This window comes from Apium graveolens, chromosome 9 (genome assembly GCF_009905375.1).
Source record: "Apium graveolens cultivar Ventura chromosome 9, ASM990537v1, whole genome shotgun sequence".
Taxonomy (NCBI): Eukaryota; Viridiplantae; Streptophyta; class Magnoliopsida; order Apiales; family Apiaceae; genus Apium; species Apium graveolens.
The window spans coordinates 227508360-227527307 of NC_133655.1; the positions used below are offsets into that span (position 1 = coordinate 227508360).

At 34.7% G+C, this 18948-nt stretch overlaps 1 non-coding gene across 1 annotated transcript; it reads left to right on the forward strand.

The window, feature by feature from the left end:
* The first annotated feature begins 472 nt into the window (after positions 1-472).
* Positions 473-579, forward strand: LOC141687890 (small nucleolar RNA R71). Its single transcript, XR_012561369.1, has one exon. It is a non-coding gene; the product is annotated as a small nucleolar RNA R71 (small nucleolar RNA).
* Positions 580-18948: the final 18369 nt, after the last annotated feature.

Below are 18948 nucleotides of genomic sequence, written 5' to 3' on the forward strand. Positions count from 1 at the left end.
TGGTGGCTGAATAGCATTCTGATTATTCCCCCAGCTGAAATTTGGATGATTTCTGTTATTAGGATGATAGGTCACTGGCACAGGCTGCTGTTGTCGCTGATAATTATTCACATACTGAACAGATTCGTTAACAAGAGAACACTGATCCGTAGCATGAGAACCTGCACAAAGCTCACAAACCATAGCTATTTGATTAACTCCATATGTAGCCAGAGAATCAACCTTCATTGATAGCGCTTGAAGCTATGCTGCAATAGCGGTGGCTGTATCAACTTCAAGAATACCTGCTACCTTACCTGATGTCATCCTCTGAGTTGGGTTTTGATGCTCATTTGCAGCCATAGTCTCTATAAGATTATACGCCTCCATATAGCTTTTAGCCCATAAGGCGCCTCCAGCTGCTGCATCGAGCATGGGCCGAGATTGGGCCCCCAAACCATTATAGAAACCAGTGATCACCATCCAATCAGGCATTCCATGATGTGGACATTTTCTCAACATTTCCTTGTAGCGTTCCCAAGCCTCGCACATAGATTCTGTAGGTTGCTGCGCAAACTGAGTAAGAGCACTCCTCATAGCAGCAGTCTTTGCCATCAGATAAAACTTCACCATAAACTTTTGCGCAAGATCTTGCCACGTAGTGATGGACCCAGCTGGTTCAGAATGTAACCAGTCTTTAGCCTTGTCCCTCAGTGAGAATGGGAAAAGCCTCAACTTGATAGCCTCATCAGTCACGCCATTATACTTAAAAGTGCTGCAGATCTCGACAAAATTCCTTATGTGCATGTTGGGGTCTTCAGTCGCCGCTCCTCCAAAAGAAACAGAATTCTGCACTATCTGAATAGTGCCCGGCTTGATTTCAAAGGTGTTAGCTTGAATAGCCGGATGAAGAATGCTTGACTGAATGTCATCAATTTTTGGCCGAGAAAAATCCATAAGAGATGGATCAGCTTGAACAATACGATCACCCATGTTTACTGGTTCTTTCCGCTCAGTTCCTGAATCCGAATCTTCAAAATCTAACTTCTCCGGAATATCAAGAACTTTGTCTGTCTCCTCAGCTGTATCTAAAGTCCTCTTGCGAGTACGAGAACGAGTTTGCATAAACGCTTGCTAAAGTACCTGAAACATAACAGGAAATAATAAGTAACTACTACGTCCTAATCACTGAGTCCTAATGACCAATGATGGTAAGTACATAAACTAAACAAATACGCTGAGTCCCCGGCAGCGGCGCCAAAAACTTGTTAGGGCGAAAACACGCTCTAATATTCACGCAAGTATACGCGTTCGCAAGTAATATAGAATACTTTCTAGTTCGTTCCCATAGAGACTCAGACTAATTTATTGTCTAATTAAACTCACTCACCAATGTATGATTACTTCTCAATGTTAAGACACTAACACTTAGAATTGTTGACTAAATATTAACTACAATTAATTACTTAATTAATCACTTAATTAACACTTCAATTTATCAATAATAAAACACTCATGAGATCACAACTTCATTACTACTTCCTTCAATAGTCATTGTTATTACCTTTAGCATGTGACAGTGATGATATTAATCGAATAACACAAAACTGATAAAAGCCAACTTTCATTGTACTAATACCATTCTACCAAACATCCACAATCAAGATAGAAGTTGAATAGTCATCAATTATGTTGAGTTCCTATATGTCTACAGAAATTGACAACACAACGATTTAAGCACAAGTTATTCCTTTTGATTACATAGGGCAAATAAAATTGTTAGAGTTACCCACTAATCATGCACAACGTACATGAACCTATGCTAGCATGGCAAGTTCTAAATCTCAAGATCCACCGTCGCTTCACAAGAGATTAACACCCTATCTTATATGTTCGCGACACACATAAGACGAATACGCACAACCAAATCCTATCTTATATGTTCGCGACGCACATAAGACGAATACGCACAACCAAAACTAGATATCATACAATCATCACACACTAAAGTATTAAACAATTAACTAAAGAATTCCATAATAAATCCGTTGCAACCCCCTGATCACGATTAGCCCATAATAGCACTTATCGTCATCATGGGTTCATATGAAATCATGATAAACAAACACAAGAAAATAATAACTAAACTAATTATATTAAATCAGAGTACGTCACAAGAGTAAATAGGTTCAAGGTAAGAAAACTAGCATCCAACGTTACAACGAAACAAGAATCACAAGAAAATATGCTTCCTCTTCGTTGCTGTGCACTAAACGGTCTTCTTCCTTATCTCCTTCGCTCCTTGCGTAATACCACCATCCTCTCTTGAAAACGTCTCCAAATCTACTTATATAATAGTCCCATGAAACTCAGATTACATAGAAGTGGAAGCCAAACAGAAATAGAAGTCCTAAAATGAATTATTTTTTCCCCGACCCTGCGCGGCCGCTCAGCATAGCTGAGCGGGCGCTCAGAACCCTTCTGGAAAATTCCTGAGTTTGCTCCGTTCCTTCACCGTAATCTGCCCATTTCTTCCCTCTCTCAATGATGAACACATGCCAAGGCTTATTCTTGATGATTACTCCCCCGAAATGCAACTAATATCCTGAAATGCATAAACACTAGAAAAACGCATCAAATACACAAAATACTTGATTTCAAGACACCAATTTAAGCCATTTTAAGACGTTCTAAGTGGTATAAAATGCCACTTATCACTTGCCATATTCTAATATGTATAAGGTTACTGTAGAACGAGCACGCTTATTGTGGGGTATTCTGAAGGGTGATTATGTGGACATTAGTAGGATTATTCACTATGGTATTATGAGATTTTTGAGAGGGAGCGTTACGGGTTCTATACCCTATGCGTTCATAGTGACGAAGTTGTGTACGGCAGTTCATGTTATTTGGGCCGCACATGAGCAGCTTCAGCTCCCTAGTTCGGCTATTGATAGTTCGATTATATTGAACATGGTGGAGTGGTATGGTGGTAAGCCCGATCCTAAGGGTCTTGGTTATTCGTTTGATATGCTTCCGGGCAAGCGACCAGCTGATCAGTATTTTGCTGGAGGGTCAAAGTTTGCCCGTGAAGTGGGTTGGAGAGCTCAGATGGTTGAGGAGAAAGAGCCATCATAGTTACATGAACCATCGAAGAAGGGTATGACGCAGTATAGGCTTCTGGCTAGGAGGATGGATGCGATGCATGACATCCGCAGCAGGTTTGCAAGTGATCTCACCCAGGCATTGGGGACAGCTTTCAGAGCCACCGGTTTTGACATCCAGTGGCTAGTATTTGGTGAGGACTCCGTGTATCCACCTCCAGACATGCCTGCACTCCACCCGTTGAGGGTGAGGATCCTGATTCGGATTAGGTATGCCTGATTCCTTACTATTACCTTCACTAAGGACAGTGAATATTTTAAGTTTGGGGGTAGTATTTGAAGGAATATGTTTTGTATGAGTCGCATATAGTTTGCATATTCATGATAGTTTATTTCATATAGTTGCATATTTTGCCATGTAGTTTTTTTTATTTTTGGTAGTTTTTATAGTAGTTTATTCATATAGTTCATGCATTTGCATAATAACATGATCTCGTAGATAATTTTTCCGATTGACTTGTGATACTGATGCTAGTGTAGTGATGTCGTATTTAGTGATGTTAAGTCTTATCGAATTGATTTGCATGCTAGAGACAACTGTATTTCACTAAGTCTTATAGGTTGCTAAAGTACTAGATCATGGTCATGGTTTTTTTATTTTTCGAGGTTTAATCACTTATTTATATTAAGAATTTAGGATATTATCTTAATAATAATAAAACATGGTTTTTAGAAATTGGAGAAAAATGGGATTTCATTGGCAGTTGTGTTGGTTAGGTTTCAAATGGCTAGTAGCCGGCTCATTTTTATATGAGTCGTCTAGGGTTGAAGGAGATGGGGCGAAACACACTCGTTCAGAAATTGTGAAAAAAAGAAAAAAATTGAAAAAGAAAAAAATGAGTGTTATGTATAATTGATCACGAGTGGGCTCTTTAGTACTCGAGTTATTAAGTTCTTAGGGGACTTTGTGCCTAGTGACCTAAGGCTTTTATAGTCTGGGATCCGCTAACCTAACGCTCGCTACATGGGTACTATTGTATAAGTCTTTTGTGGACCTCACTCATTGCACGATCAAATAAGCATAAGTGTGTAATTTTGTTTGAATAAAAGCATGAATCCATATAAAACTCCAATATAAGGATTGAAGTGTTATAAGTTATTTTGAGTCTAGCTTTTACTCTGTTTATAACCTTTTGATTGCTTTGATGAATAGCGAGTCATGATTATTGATGTAGTGGCGATAGTATATCTGTAAGCAGTTGCACACATGCACGTCTCTGGTTTGTAGATTGATTTGTGAGGTTTGATGGATCTTATACGAATAACTGCATTTGTTGAGATGTTGCTTGTTAATTGGTTTAGTTATTCTATTGGGCATCGTTGCATTCATTTAGTTGCATTCATGCATTTTTATTTCTTGTTCTTTGAGTCTGTTTATGCTTTAGGACAAGCATCGATTCAAGTTTGGGGGTATGTTGAGTGGCATTTATGACACCTTATTAGGCTCTGTAAAGCTTTGAATTGGTGTAATGTACTCAAGTTGTTGGTGTTTTAATGTGTTTTATAGTATTTTTGTATTTCAAGTATTATTCTAAGAATCAGGTGAATTAGCATTGTTTTGGTGCTAATATGGTGTCAGGATGATGTCCAAAGAATAAAGCTCCGGAAGCCAACTCGATTGCAGCAAGAATTAAAGAAATTCAGAAGTTTTTCCAGAAGCACGCCGCGCCCGCGCTGGTTTAGCGCGCGGCTGCGCCCATTTGTCATAAAGCCAGCGCGCCCGCGCCGGGTCGGGATCCCAGAATCCTGATTCTAGTTGATTTATAATTGGAGGACTTCTATATTGCATGGGCTGCTATATATACTTAAATAAAGGATGTATTCTAGAGGGACGGACACATCAGAGCACAAGGAGAGCTTTAAGAAGACCGTGTTAGCACGATTTAACAAAGATAAAGATCTTATTTTTACTTGTGAATCTTTGTTCTAAGTTGTAACTTGGATGCTAGTTTTCTTATTCGTGAACCTTACTCTTGTTTCGTGTAATATCCCATATTTTCAAATCTTATTATTATTATTATTTGGAATTGTTATGTGATTTTATGTGAATTTAAGGGAATTATCTGTTAATTGGAGTTGATGCTTTGGATGTTTATATATGATATTATTTGAGTATTTGATTTCTTTTATATGTTCAGAATAAAATATAGATAATTAAGGTATTTTTCTGGTAATTTTTGGACTGTTATATGATTTTATAATGATTTATGGATTTATTAATTATTTTCCGAATAATTGCCAAAATTATTTTATAAAGCCGGGAATCGTTCAACCTCAACCGTTTTTGCGTTTTTACAACCCGAAACTCTTCAAGAAATCTACTTCCTAACCAAATTTGGTAATTCCGGACATTTTCCGTGTTTTGACTTTTTCAATCTGGATTACGGTTTGACCCGTACGCGTCCCGACATACAATTTTCGATACGATAATCATTTAGATAAAGCAACAAAACCCGTAATCTCAAAAGACGGGACAATATTACATTATTTTCGTATAAAGTGTTTTATAAAAGACCCAGTTCGGATAATTAAAAGACCCAGTTGCTATATTTTTACAACCAGTAAAAATATAGCAATTACGGAGAAAAACCCTAAAAATTATATGTTCTTGAGAATCGAACGCACGAACGAAGGCGTTACCGAACTCCGATTCAAGCGTGTAATATATCAAAACGAAGCTCTCGAAATATAGAATCATAATCAATCATCAAATCAAACCCATAAATTTTAGGTAAACCTCTGTTTATTTGTTTTAATTCGAATTTATTAAGATTTTAAATATGAAAATTTGTTCTTGAAGTTGTTGATATGATTTGGTGTTATAATCATGTAGAAAATAATTTTCTGATCATTTTGGTATATAATATGTCAAATTTTGAGGTTTGCATCATGTAGAAAAATGAATTTAATTCTGGAAAAATAAAATTAGGGTTCTTGTTCAAGAACAGTTTGAATGATTGGGATAGTTTCCTGAGGTGATTTACAATCGTTTCGTATATTTAAGTGAATCAAACGATTCTCGGATGTAGTTAGTCGAGTTCAGGAGTTTTTCAAAATTTTGAATCAATTTCCAGAGATTATTACCGATTTTTGGTTGATTATGACCATATGTATAGATTGTACGTGTCTGGAGCTTCGTTTTCATGGGTATATCATCGAATTTGGTTTAGTTTTGCGTATAATCGGATTTTTCCGATTTAGTCCACCGGTGTTGTTCGAGTTCTGATCGGAATCGATCAAACTTAATTGTTTCTGTCTGTTCTTGGTCGTAATGGATTGCTGGGTTGTTTTTAATCACAAACTTAGTGAAAACCATAAGAAACGATGATGATTTGAGGGCTGTAGAGTCGCCGGAACTCGGCCGGAATCTGGAGTTTCTATTAACCGGCGAGCCTCCGGTCATCTTCTTCGCAGACTCTAGCAAGAGTTCTTCCCTCCTGCCGCCATTGAATCCTCCCAGAATGCTGTCCATTTCCAAAAACTGTTCTTGTTAAATATTATTTTATTTTAATTCAAAATTTTATTTTAAAATCCCTAATATTATTTTTAATTCCAAGAAACATTTGGTTAATTATTTTAATAATCAACTGAATTATTTTAGATTCTAAAAAAATATATTTTCTTTTATTTTCAAAAAAATCCAAATTTGATTTAATTATTATAATTTATTTTAGTTAATTATTTATGGATTTAATTGATTGATTAATTCATTTAATCAATTAATTTTGTTTATAAATAGTTAAATAAAATATAATTATTTATAAATAAGCCAAATAATTCCTAATTTTTTTATTTTTAGTTTTTAAAATTAATATTTAGATATTTAAAAATCAATTAATATTATTATTAATTGATTTAATTCTATTTATTTCTTAATTTATTCGTAATAAATCAACCGTTCGTCCGTTTAATACGAAACGAACGCCTCCAGACTCAGAAAAATATTCCGCTTTCATTAAAAATACTTTCGAGACCCAAATCCTTTTGTTTTGAAATGTCGCTTGTTTTAGGAATCATTCTGAGTCGATTATTGATCGATAAATCATATTTTTGACCCGATTTCCGTTTTAAACGTACCTAGTCGGACCTTTTGACGAATCGAGTCATGTGTTATATAAATTATGTGATACGTGGATTATGTGATTACGTGTTATATGAATTACGTGTGTAAGTGGGTCAATGGTCTTATGTTCGTCTGTCTTCTTTATGTGTGGGCTATCGTATGGGTAGACAATAGGGATTTGACGCGCAGCTCGTCGAGTATTTATCATTTAAACGATTAAAGTATTATGTTTTAATTATAGATACGAGTCTTTCAAGACAATCAAGACCAGATGGAATGGGTGAAAACTAGAGTTGAATAAGTATGGAATAATGGGTTGCAACACTACATGAGCAGCAGACCAATGGATTAGTAGAATAAAGATGGTGATGATTTGAGACAGAACGTTAGAATAGATGCGTCTTTGCGAGTGTGACTAACTGCTAAAAATCTCAAAGGCAAGTATCCCTATCATCACTTATTGTTCAAGTGATATTTATTTTAAATCTTTTCATGCAAGTATTGTTTTCCCTATTCAGTTCGTAATAGATAAATGTTTTATATATCGCTGAATTAAATGATTCTGTTTATGCAAGTATTCTTCTGCTATTCTATGTTCAGAATAGCTAAGTGATTTTACTTATCAAATTACTGGATTTATAAATGTTTTGGATTTTGAGAAAGATGAATTTGTTGCGAGTATTCCCACCCAAGTCAATGGGGGAATAAAATTATTTAGGATGTCGAATGATTCGGCTATGAACTAGAATTAATTCTATATTACTTGCGAACGCGTATACTTGCGTGTATTATTAGTGCGTGTTTAGCGACTAACAATTACTTTTGGAGATGACAGCAAAGGGTATACAATGGGATATGGCTTGATTTCAAAAGACAATGTCATCATTGAAAAGTTGCCTTAGTTGATGAACTCAAGCATAATCTATTAAGTATCAGTCAGCTATGTGATAAAGGCAACTCTGTAACCTTCAATTCAGAAGCATGTGTTGTTATAAACAAAAAGAATAACAAAGTGGTTCTCACAGGAGTGAGAAAAGGAAATGTGTACCTAGCCGACTTTAACTCATCCAATGCAGATTTTATTACTTGTCTTTTCAGCAAAGCAAGGTAAGATGAAAGTTGGCTGTGGCACAAGAAGCTGTCCCATCTGAACTTCAAGACTATGAATAAATTAGTCAGGAAAGACCTAGTAAGAGGCATTCCTTAAGTTGAGTTCTCAAAGGATGGACTGTGTGATTCCCGTCAAAAGGGAAAGCAAATCAAGGCATCATTCAAGAAGAAACTTGAATCTACAATTGAAGAACTACAACAACTATTGCACATGGACTTATTTGGACCAGTCAATATGTTATCAATCTCAAAGAAAAGACATTTCCTGGTGATTATGGATGATTTCATAAAGTTCACTTGGGCATATTTCCTCAAATCTAAAGATGAAGCTAGTGAAATCATTGTCAGTCATATAAGGCAAGTCAACAATCATCTTGATCTCAAAGTTAGAAGAATCAGGAGTGACAATGGAACTGAGTTCAAGAATTCTGGAATGAGGTTATTTTGTGAATAAAATGGGATCAAGCATGAGTTTTCAGCAGCAAGGACCCCACAACAAAATAGAGTGGTCGAAAGAAATAATAGGTCTCTTATTGAAGCTGCAAGGACAATGCTAGAAGAATCAAAGTTACCAACTTATTTTTGGGCAGAAATGTAAATACTGCATGCTACACTCAGAATATTTCTTTAATCAATCAAGAAAAATGCATGAATCCTTATCAATTATTCAAGAACAGGAAGCCAACACCAAACTTTCTTCATGTCATTGGCTGCAAATGCTATATTTTAAGGAATCAAACTGAGCAACATGGAAAGTTTGATGCCAAAGCAAGTGAAGGTATCTTTGTTGGGTATGCAGTTGGAAAATCATACAGAGTTTGCAATCTAAGAACCAACATTGTTATAGAATCTGTACATGTTGTGTTTAATGATAAGAAGTTTGAAGGACTACAAGATGAAGGTTTCCATAAAAGCCTCAAATTTGACAATGTCGAGATGATCTGTGACGACAATGATGATAAAAGTGATCTAGAAATAATCTTAAAGGAAAATGCAGAAAAGTTAGCAACAAATGAAGCACATAATTCTACATCTGTCGAAAGACAAAGTGCAGCATCCGTTGAAAGACATGATACATCATTCGTTGACAGACAGACTGCATCATCCTTCCAAAGGCAAAATTCAACATCCGCTGAGCTATCATTAGGAGTTGAAAGTCGGTTTAGATCACACACAAAAAGGAACCCAACCTCAAATCAAAGATCCACAAACTCAGGGGGAGTCTCTTCTAATCAAAATGGATGTGAAGAGTGACTTCCTAAATGGAGATTTAGAGGAGGAAGTCTATGTTAGTCAGCATCCTGGTTTTGAAGACCCCAACTTTCCAGAATATGTCTACTATCTTTTGAAAGCACTCTATAGATTTAAACAAGCACCTAGAGCCTGGTATGACACTTTATCAAAGTTCCTTTTAGAAAATCATTTCACAAGAGGCACTGTTGACAAAACTCTTTTCTTTAAATATGTTAATGGATCTAGTATACTTGTTCATATTTATGTAGATGATATTATATTTGGCTCTACAGATGAGAAACTTTGCAAAAAGTTTTCCAAATTATTGCAAAGTAAGTATGAAATGAGCATGATGGAAGGACTAACTTACTTTCTTGGTTTACAAGTTAAGCAAGTTAGTGATAGAATATTAATTAGTCAAACCAAATACATTTATGATCTTTTGAAGAAGTTTGACTTAATGGATTGCACATCTGCAAAAACTTCCATGGCCACTGCCACTAAACTTAAAATAAACAATACTGAAAATTCTGTGGACATTTCAAGCTATAAAGGCATGGTTGGCTCACTTTTATATTTAACAGCCAATAAGCCAGATATAATGTTTGTTACTTATCTTTGTGCTAGATTTCAAGATGATCCTAGAGAATCTCATTTAGTAGCTATTAAGAGGATTTTCAGATATCTCAAAGGAACACCAAAACTTGGCATTTGGTATCCTAGAGATATAATTGGTTATTCAGATGCAGATTTTTATTCCCTAACAATACAACAATTATTATAGAAGGGGGTTGAATGTAATTCTGGCTACCTTTTTCAGATTTTAAAAAACAATACTAATTCGATAAATATAACAGTGTTTGACTAGCAGTTGTGCGGAATAAAAAGATGATAGAAATCAAAACACTAAGTAATAAAAACTAAAGCTTTTAAAACTTTCTGGTGGATTTGAAAGTATCCACCATATATATATATATATATCAAATGAGAACCCTGTGAAGCTTGAATAGCTCACATCTGCATACAAGTTTGAACAACTAAAGCTACAGAAAAATGCTTACATGATATAGCTTGATATGTTTCTCTGAAAGTGTTTCTGCTTAGTTAATTGCTCTACTTGCTACACTTGGTTTATATATCACCAAGTTTACATAACAATAAGACAAGATAATAAAACAAAATATATCTAGTCTAACTTCATGCTGTTTCACTACTTTATTCCAGCACCTTTGAATATCTTCACAATTGCATGAAAATGGTAATGCTTCTTTGTTCTCAAATTCCTGCTTAACAGGCTGCCACATTCCTTTTGCAAACACCCGACGTATTTGACTATGTTGTCACTGTCAATAGCTATTTAAATTTGATCATCCATCAGGTCTATGCTTGTCATCCATCGGGAAGCTTTGTTGATCATCTGTTGGGAGTCTTGTAGATCCGTCGGGTGTCTATTTGTCACTTGACTCCATTTCACTTATACAAAATTATAAGACATCTCATATTTACAATTAATCAACCTATTATGCATATCTATCTAGTAGTCAACATGACTAGAAAATCCCTAAGTAATTTACTTGACTAATACATGTTGTTTACAGAAATGTGCTACAGTTCTTATTATTACATAAGCTACTCACTCGATAGATGTTAAACTATAATCCGTCGGGACTGTAAAGTTTATCCGTCGGGACTATATTAGATCATCCGTCAAGTGCTGCAAAATTCACTAAGTTAAATATACTAAGGTGATTTGTTTAACTTATCATCAAGTTCACAACATATTCCTAACAATCTCCCCCAATTTATGTCTACTGGAATTGTAGCCGTAAATTAAGAGAAACTTGATGATAACAGAACACCTTAAAGACATAGATTGAAAAGTAGTAGATAAAACTGATAAGTGCTACAATATTTACTGAAAATTGTATAAAGCAAAGTGTACAAAGAGTTGCTCACAATCAATATCAAAGTGCTCCTCTAGTCTGAGCAGATAAATCTATTTCCTTGCTTGTCTGCATTTCTTCCCAAGCCTCCTGTTGTTCTCTTCTATTTGATTCCGGAGTTGTCTATGGAATTCAATTTCATCAGCTTCAGATAAATCCAACATTTCTTGCATTTCCAAAAGAATCTCATTGCTAGAGATACTCAGCAGGTCATCTAGTCTGAAGAATTTTCTAACTCCCTTATCATCCATGAATTCCATCAGCGAATAAGGCCTCAAATGCACTCTCTTTTGTAAGAACCCAAATTTTTGACATCAGTAAATGACCTTTATGAATAGTAATATAATAACTCGAATTTTTGAGACCTTGTAAAATGCTAAATGAATAGTAACCCTGACAGACGGAAAAAAAAACTTCTTAGCCCACACTATGTTGTGCGTGAGAAATTGAGTTTCGGAGTTGATAACATGATTATACATACCAAATAAGTGTATGTAAACGCTATTAGTTTTCGAAGAAAACGAACTTTGAAAATTGACCGTATCTATGAACCATCAAGGATTACGGGAATCATAACATAATTACTAATTTAATATCCTACGGATTTATATCCAAGAATGATACTTCAAAATATAAGGAATAAATACGAAAATATTTACGCCGCGAACCGTTTACGAGAAATTATTACGAAAACGTTTAAGCGACCGAACGAACACGTAAACGATTAAATAAACGTATCGTACTAACTAACCATGGTAGAAAAGTAACCATGGTTACTTTATCAAATAGTAAGCTAGAGATGTAGGAATGACCATCCAAGGCTAAGAATAGTGAGCTAAAGCCTAAAAGGCCAACTAGTTAGCTTGTAACCTAGGAATGCTAGCTAGAATTGTCCAAAGATTTGCCAACATTATCTATTCCTAGGGTATATACTAGAAGATACACAAGTAACATAATACAATCTTCCAAGAGAAGCATTAAAGAAGCAACAAACTCTCTCTCTCTCAAACAAAACACCATGCTGATTTTCAAGAACACCATGAAGAGAAAACTTCATATCTCATATTTTACTCATTCAAAAATCACCAAATTTTTACCAAACCTCTCTCATATCATGGGTAAGTCACGCACCAAATTTCATGCCCACCCATAAAGTTCGTAATTTTATAAAAATATTTGAAGTTGAGGGTGAATAGCAACTCCGAAAATCACTAACTTGTTTTCTGGAATTTTTATGAAAGTTTTAGGCTTCTAAAGCTAGACCAAGGCTTCATCAAGGATCTTAGGACTTCATTAAGTATTAAATAGCTTCAAGGAAGGTATAAACATTCATCCAAACTTTGTTTAAGTTTTAAGTTTCAAGAAAAGTAAGGATCTTGGATATAAGTATGGTTTTGATGATTAAGTTCATATTATCTTGATGTTTAGTTAATTAGTTTTAAGGTTGATAATTGTTGCCTCAAGAATATAATGTTATTGAGATGAGTTAGTGTTGAGATGATGATTTGATGGTTGTTGATGGTGGCATAATGATTTAAGACGTAAACGAAACTCGGATCGTAATCGTCACCTCGTTCAAATGAACAAAACTCAACTTAAGTTTCTGCAGAAGTTCCCGAATGTAAAACTGTAGTTTACTGAAAAGTGAGACTTGATTATGATAGAAAATTTTACGAGGATCTTTTAGGCGCTTAAATCGCTTGATTCCGATTTACGGATCAAAAGTTATGACTGTTTTAGTAAAAGGGATTTACGCGATAAAACTCCTATAAATTACGAAATTTGTAAATATAAATGATTAACTTAAAAATATTTAAAAATCACCAAATTTTTACAGAAAGTAATAAATAGAGTTTATTATCTGTCATAAAAATTTCAAGTAATAATGTTGATTTTTTAATTTTATAAAAATGTCGGAGCCGAGGTCGCGCGGAGTACGAATGACAAAAATAACTCCTGTTAGGAAACCGCCACTTTGGGATTTTCACCCCTGTTACCAGAAAACCATTTGCAAATGATGTGTTCTAAATTTGGTCTAGATATCGTACACAAAAACGGTGCATCAATTAAGTTAACGGTTTGAGAAATATCAACGTTTTAGTGAAAGCGGTTTGAATAGTAAAACTCCGTAGTTGACCGAACTTTTGAAATACTTTTCACCTAATTAAATTCATTTTATCAAAATGAAAATTTTAGGATAAATATTAAAACCACTCAAGAAGCTCCTCGAGGTGCTTTCGTAATAAAATATTAATTTTACGATTTATTAAAAATGATAGAGTGTGAGTTGTGCAATAGTAATATTCGGTAAAGTCAAATCTAGAAGACCACTTTGACCGTCCGTTTCGACCAAGGAGTGATACTTATTTCGAGTCGGTCGAATGATGAAAGTTATGAAGTATTGAACTTATTAGAAATATAAGTTGGTGATGAGAGTAGGAATACTGATTAAGATTATGATGCTTGTCGATTAGAAAACCCGAAACGAGAGGAAGTCGGCAAACGTGTCTTGGACTCCAGGCAAGTTTTCAAACCCTACCTTTTTGAAATTGTTGTGTTGTGTTTGTTTTCAAATAATGTCAATATATACATGATGCTATATTTATGATATTTTACGAATTATGTTATATAGTATCATATAATATGATAATGATTTTGGTATATGAATATTACTGAATTTCAATCGATAACGCAAGAAAGTAATGTTGTATATATAAGGAGTATATGTTTGACCGAGGATCAATCAGTATAATTTTATGAAAACTCGGAAGTATTCCAGAGGTGTTTTATTTAAGAATGCTATAGTAGAGCGTGATATATAAGTTATAAGACTGAGAGTCGGTTAGTTTTTATAAAGTATAAACTCGGATATCATCCCGGAGATGTTTCGGACCATTAAAAGTCCGTACTTATTTTATTCCAAGAGACTCGATGTCCATTTGCGAAACATTAAATACCTCGAACTTTTATTAAAATGATTTTCAAAGATCGTATACCCTCAACCATATTTTACTTGAACAACGAATATTATTTCAGTTATTAATTTAATATAGGAGAAGTATTCTCCAACGATTATTCATTTCAAACTCGACCAATTATTAAAGATTACTTTAAATTATTTTAACATAAATAAGTTGAGGAATATTATTTCAATACTCTTTTAAAAATTAACTATTTGAGGTTTAATTATTTAACGATTGATATTTAATTATTAATTATTAATTATTATTAAATGATTTATTTATGATTTAAAAATCATAAAACCCGATCTATAATACTTTTTGATTTTCGGAAAATCATTCGAATAACTTCAAATCGTCGAAGAACATTATCTCGACTTATTTTAAATATTTAGAACATAGTTTCAAAAGAAACTCCCCCTTATTTAATTATCTGTTGACAACGGTCAACTCACATCCTTACTACTTCCTCCGAAAAATTCGGAAGTACGTATACATGTACATATATACGCTAATAAAACAAGATGTTTCTATCAACAAGAAAAACACTTAGGGGAACTTTGATGTGGTTCGAGTTGTCAAGATATGATAGAATTCTTTTAAAGGACAAGGGAGGGGTAAAGGTACCGCAGGCGAAGGTACTCTGTGTACTCAGGAACTTGTGAAGTATGTGTATACCCAAAAATGGGACACGTAGCCCGAATGCGGCAAGGATGATAACCGAGATACGAAGGTGTCGTCCTTCTACTAGTAGAAAAGGTTACTATTTTCCCGTAGTACGACTGATCATCGTATGCAGCGGCTCCAATTAACGTCCTATTTTTTTCAACTGGAATTGTGATGCAATACCATAACCCGAGCTTAGTGCTGGGTTTACCATTAAGGTGTTCGCAGGATAATAAATCCACTAAAGAATTGTTTTCAAAAGAAGGTGTATATCACCAAGGAAAACTATTTTTGAATAAAACATATTTATCATATATGATGTTTTACTTGAGTTTATCATACAGTCATTCCATACTGTACATTATTATGTTGGGCATTATAGCTCACTCTTGCTTTCTTTTGAATGACACAATACAACAGATAACCAGTATGCCGGTGTGGGACTTAGTCGCTTGCAGTCATGGGGAGAATCCCTGACAGCTTTGTCTAAGGTGGGAAAAAGTATTAGATAGGTATAAGATATCAATCGTAATTATTGCAACTTCATGTAGAGGTTATGAATAATTGTTTGAGATCCTGTAAAGTACATTTGAGTGTAATAAAAGAAGATTACATTTTGTACATCGTTTCTAAGGCTATAACTTGTGTGTGTGCATGAGATTGGGGTCTGTTGGATTATTGAATCAATACAGGTTACACATGAGTGAAGGATGGCGTGACGACCCATCTTCCTGACCCCAGATTGGGGGGCATTACAGAAATGGTATCAGAGCAATAAGTTATAATACTCAGAGATGAGAGTGTTAGGAGTTTGTCTAGATGCGAGATTTCGTAAGAGCTCATATAGAGTTCATCATTGGACTACCGGATGTAGCTTCAATGTGTAGGTTAGGACAAGTGTATATTTGAGGTATTAAGGTATGACTAATAGGACCATAGGAGATTATCGGAATGATGAGAAGAAAAATTAGAATCATATATGATTTGGCAAGGATGTGGATGTAGAACTCGGAGCTGAGTCTCCAGGGCATTTGGGGTAAAGACCATATTACCAACACCATATGTTCATTGTGATAACACGAGTCTGGTTACTCGTAGTTCTTTATAGGTTGCCCATAGAGGGGCATCACATGTAAGAACCATAAAGTCTAACTATTAGTATACAGTTGAGGTTATTGACCCAAACTTGTTGAAGGTGTCCTTTTACCAATGAGGATGTGAATGTCATATTAATCAGGAATTCACCAGAGATAGTGTCCAATATACCCTTAAGGATTTTAATTCTATTACGGAATTTTTGAATGTAATATAAGAATGTTATCTTAAGACGAGTACACTATGTGATATTATTAGTGCGCTTAACTTCTAAGGTTATGATGGTTTAGCACAGAGATCGAGAGCATCGAGAATTGATGGCTTGTCTACAAATGAATGGAGTAAGATTATAATGAGCGATAGTTCAATCTTAGAACCTTTTAAAAGGATAGACCAGTGAGTCTAGACTGGAATTCTTCGGTAGAAATGATGTCAGAGATTACGTATATATACTTGTAGACCTCTAATATATTCGGTAATGTATGTTCACTTACACACACATGCCACCAAACTTATGGACTGTATTGAGATCCCTAAGAGATCTATTTGATCTGTTCCCAGGGAAAACTGGCCACTTGTAGTTAGTAACAGATGCGTGTAGCAGGCCCCTGTCGGCTTAAAAAATGCTTTTGGAATATTTCTGAGTAAGGTCTTCGAGGTAAAACACCTGAATGACAGATATACGTGCGAACGTCAAGTTAGTAAGCGATTTTAAAATGATGTGAAAGAGACACTAGCTGAAACATGGAATTACAAAGATGAAGAGGTGGTATCATCCTCAGGCGGATAATAATGAGAGTTAGGATAATCAGTGAAATATTTTGGCACCTACTCACTGTCACGTTACTCCCTCCAAAATGTTTATCATTCGTATTGCCTTGATAAGTCATATCAGGCAATCCTTTTCGTTCCGTACTTCGAACTTCTGATGTGACCATCTTGAATAGTCTTTCTCCGCATCAGGACTTGTTCAATTCTTTTAGTTGATCAATGAACTTTTATTCATAGATTATGATCTTCTTGTTCGGCTCAGAGCTATTTATACTTTATTTCAATTTTCCAAGGAGATTTTTTTCTCCTCAATTCATTGACGAATATTCATAATGAATATTTTCATTTGATTCTTCTTTCATACGTACTCTTCTCAGTCGAGAATGTAAATATTTAACAAATTGTTAAAAACACGGATGATCTAATATCCATAGATTCCTCGGGAATCCTTTTCTTCTAATTAGGATGAAATTATATATTAAACTTTGAAATCATAGTAAGGGTATCAATTTGATATTGGTATTCTGAATTCAATTCTATTTAAGAATCTGATAAAGTATGTGAACGAGGGCACCTATGAATGTACCCTTTATTTGGCAAGAAATATTTGATAAGAGGCTATCGATTGTTCCGATACCAAGACCACTCGATTCAGAGTTATAATTGTCTTTCTCGGCCCAAATTTAAAAACTCTTTATTTTAAAATTGTCATCCAGGTAGCCACAAATTTCTTCAGTAGTTACGATGTTGAGATTTTCTTACAAACAAACTAAAATATGCCTAGTTGCATATGTTCTTATGAATGACTAGTTAATTGTCCTAACTAGTCGAAATTTTAATTAATACGACGAAAGCCTAGTTAATCGTTCTAGCTAGTTGCTATGAGCCAAACCAATTGTGCTGGCCATTTTCTTAGCCGGTTGATAATATTGCTTGATATGGACTAGTTATTATTTTTCTAGTCCCACTTTCAGTCAAATTTTTTTATTATTCTATTGTGCATTATATATGCAAAATTTAATTGTTGATGAAATTTTTAAAGAACGATTTAATTGAGACCTAACTAGGTCGCCCACTCAAACGAGAATTCATGTCACACCCCCAACTTAACAATACATAATATATAACTATTACAATATTTATAAGAAAGTAAATATAACCGATTCCAAGATCTTACAGTTTAGGGTTTGGAACAGCCCAACACTACCATCAATTACAACTGATTTTAATATCGAGTCCTCACACAAAACTATCTCTTATTCTACCTGAGCTCGGACATACGCATCAGCGTCACAAGTCTTACGTGTTGTCTGCTTGAATCTAACCATAGCTGCTAGCTGAAATATCAGGGTTAAAGCAAGGAGTGAGCCAAATGCTCAACAAGTGCTAAACAATATGATACAAAACATAAATCGAGATATTAAAGATTGACAATGCGAAGATATAACTAATAATGAGAGATGAAATTTTGGGTGATGGCATCATTTGCTTGAATCAAAACATTTTCAAAATCATATCTTAATCAAAATCATTTTATGACGCTACGGATTACAGCCGGTGATCAGCCGCGAAGTAATCCCGAACCTCGCTGGGTTCTAAAATATTAATGGGATCCCTAGGCAACTTTTAAGCCTACAATATAAGTGTGGAAGGGACTCGCGTCTCAGTCCAGATCCACTATTCAAAGAAAACATTTATCCCCCTTTGGGACTGAAAATCCATATTTTAATCATTTCAAAAACTGATGCCGATTTATAATAAAATCTCTTAATTAGTAAACATTTTTATCAAGGGATTATAGATCAACTTTGAAACACTGGGAATATGTCACCAAATCTCAAGGCCATGATCCACTAGACTTTACTATATTAGGGAGATTGAAAGGTTTCCATTTACAAGAACTTTGACAAGGAGATTAGCAAGGCTGTTGGATAAGAGTAATGCCAAACTAGGCTTAAAGCAAC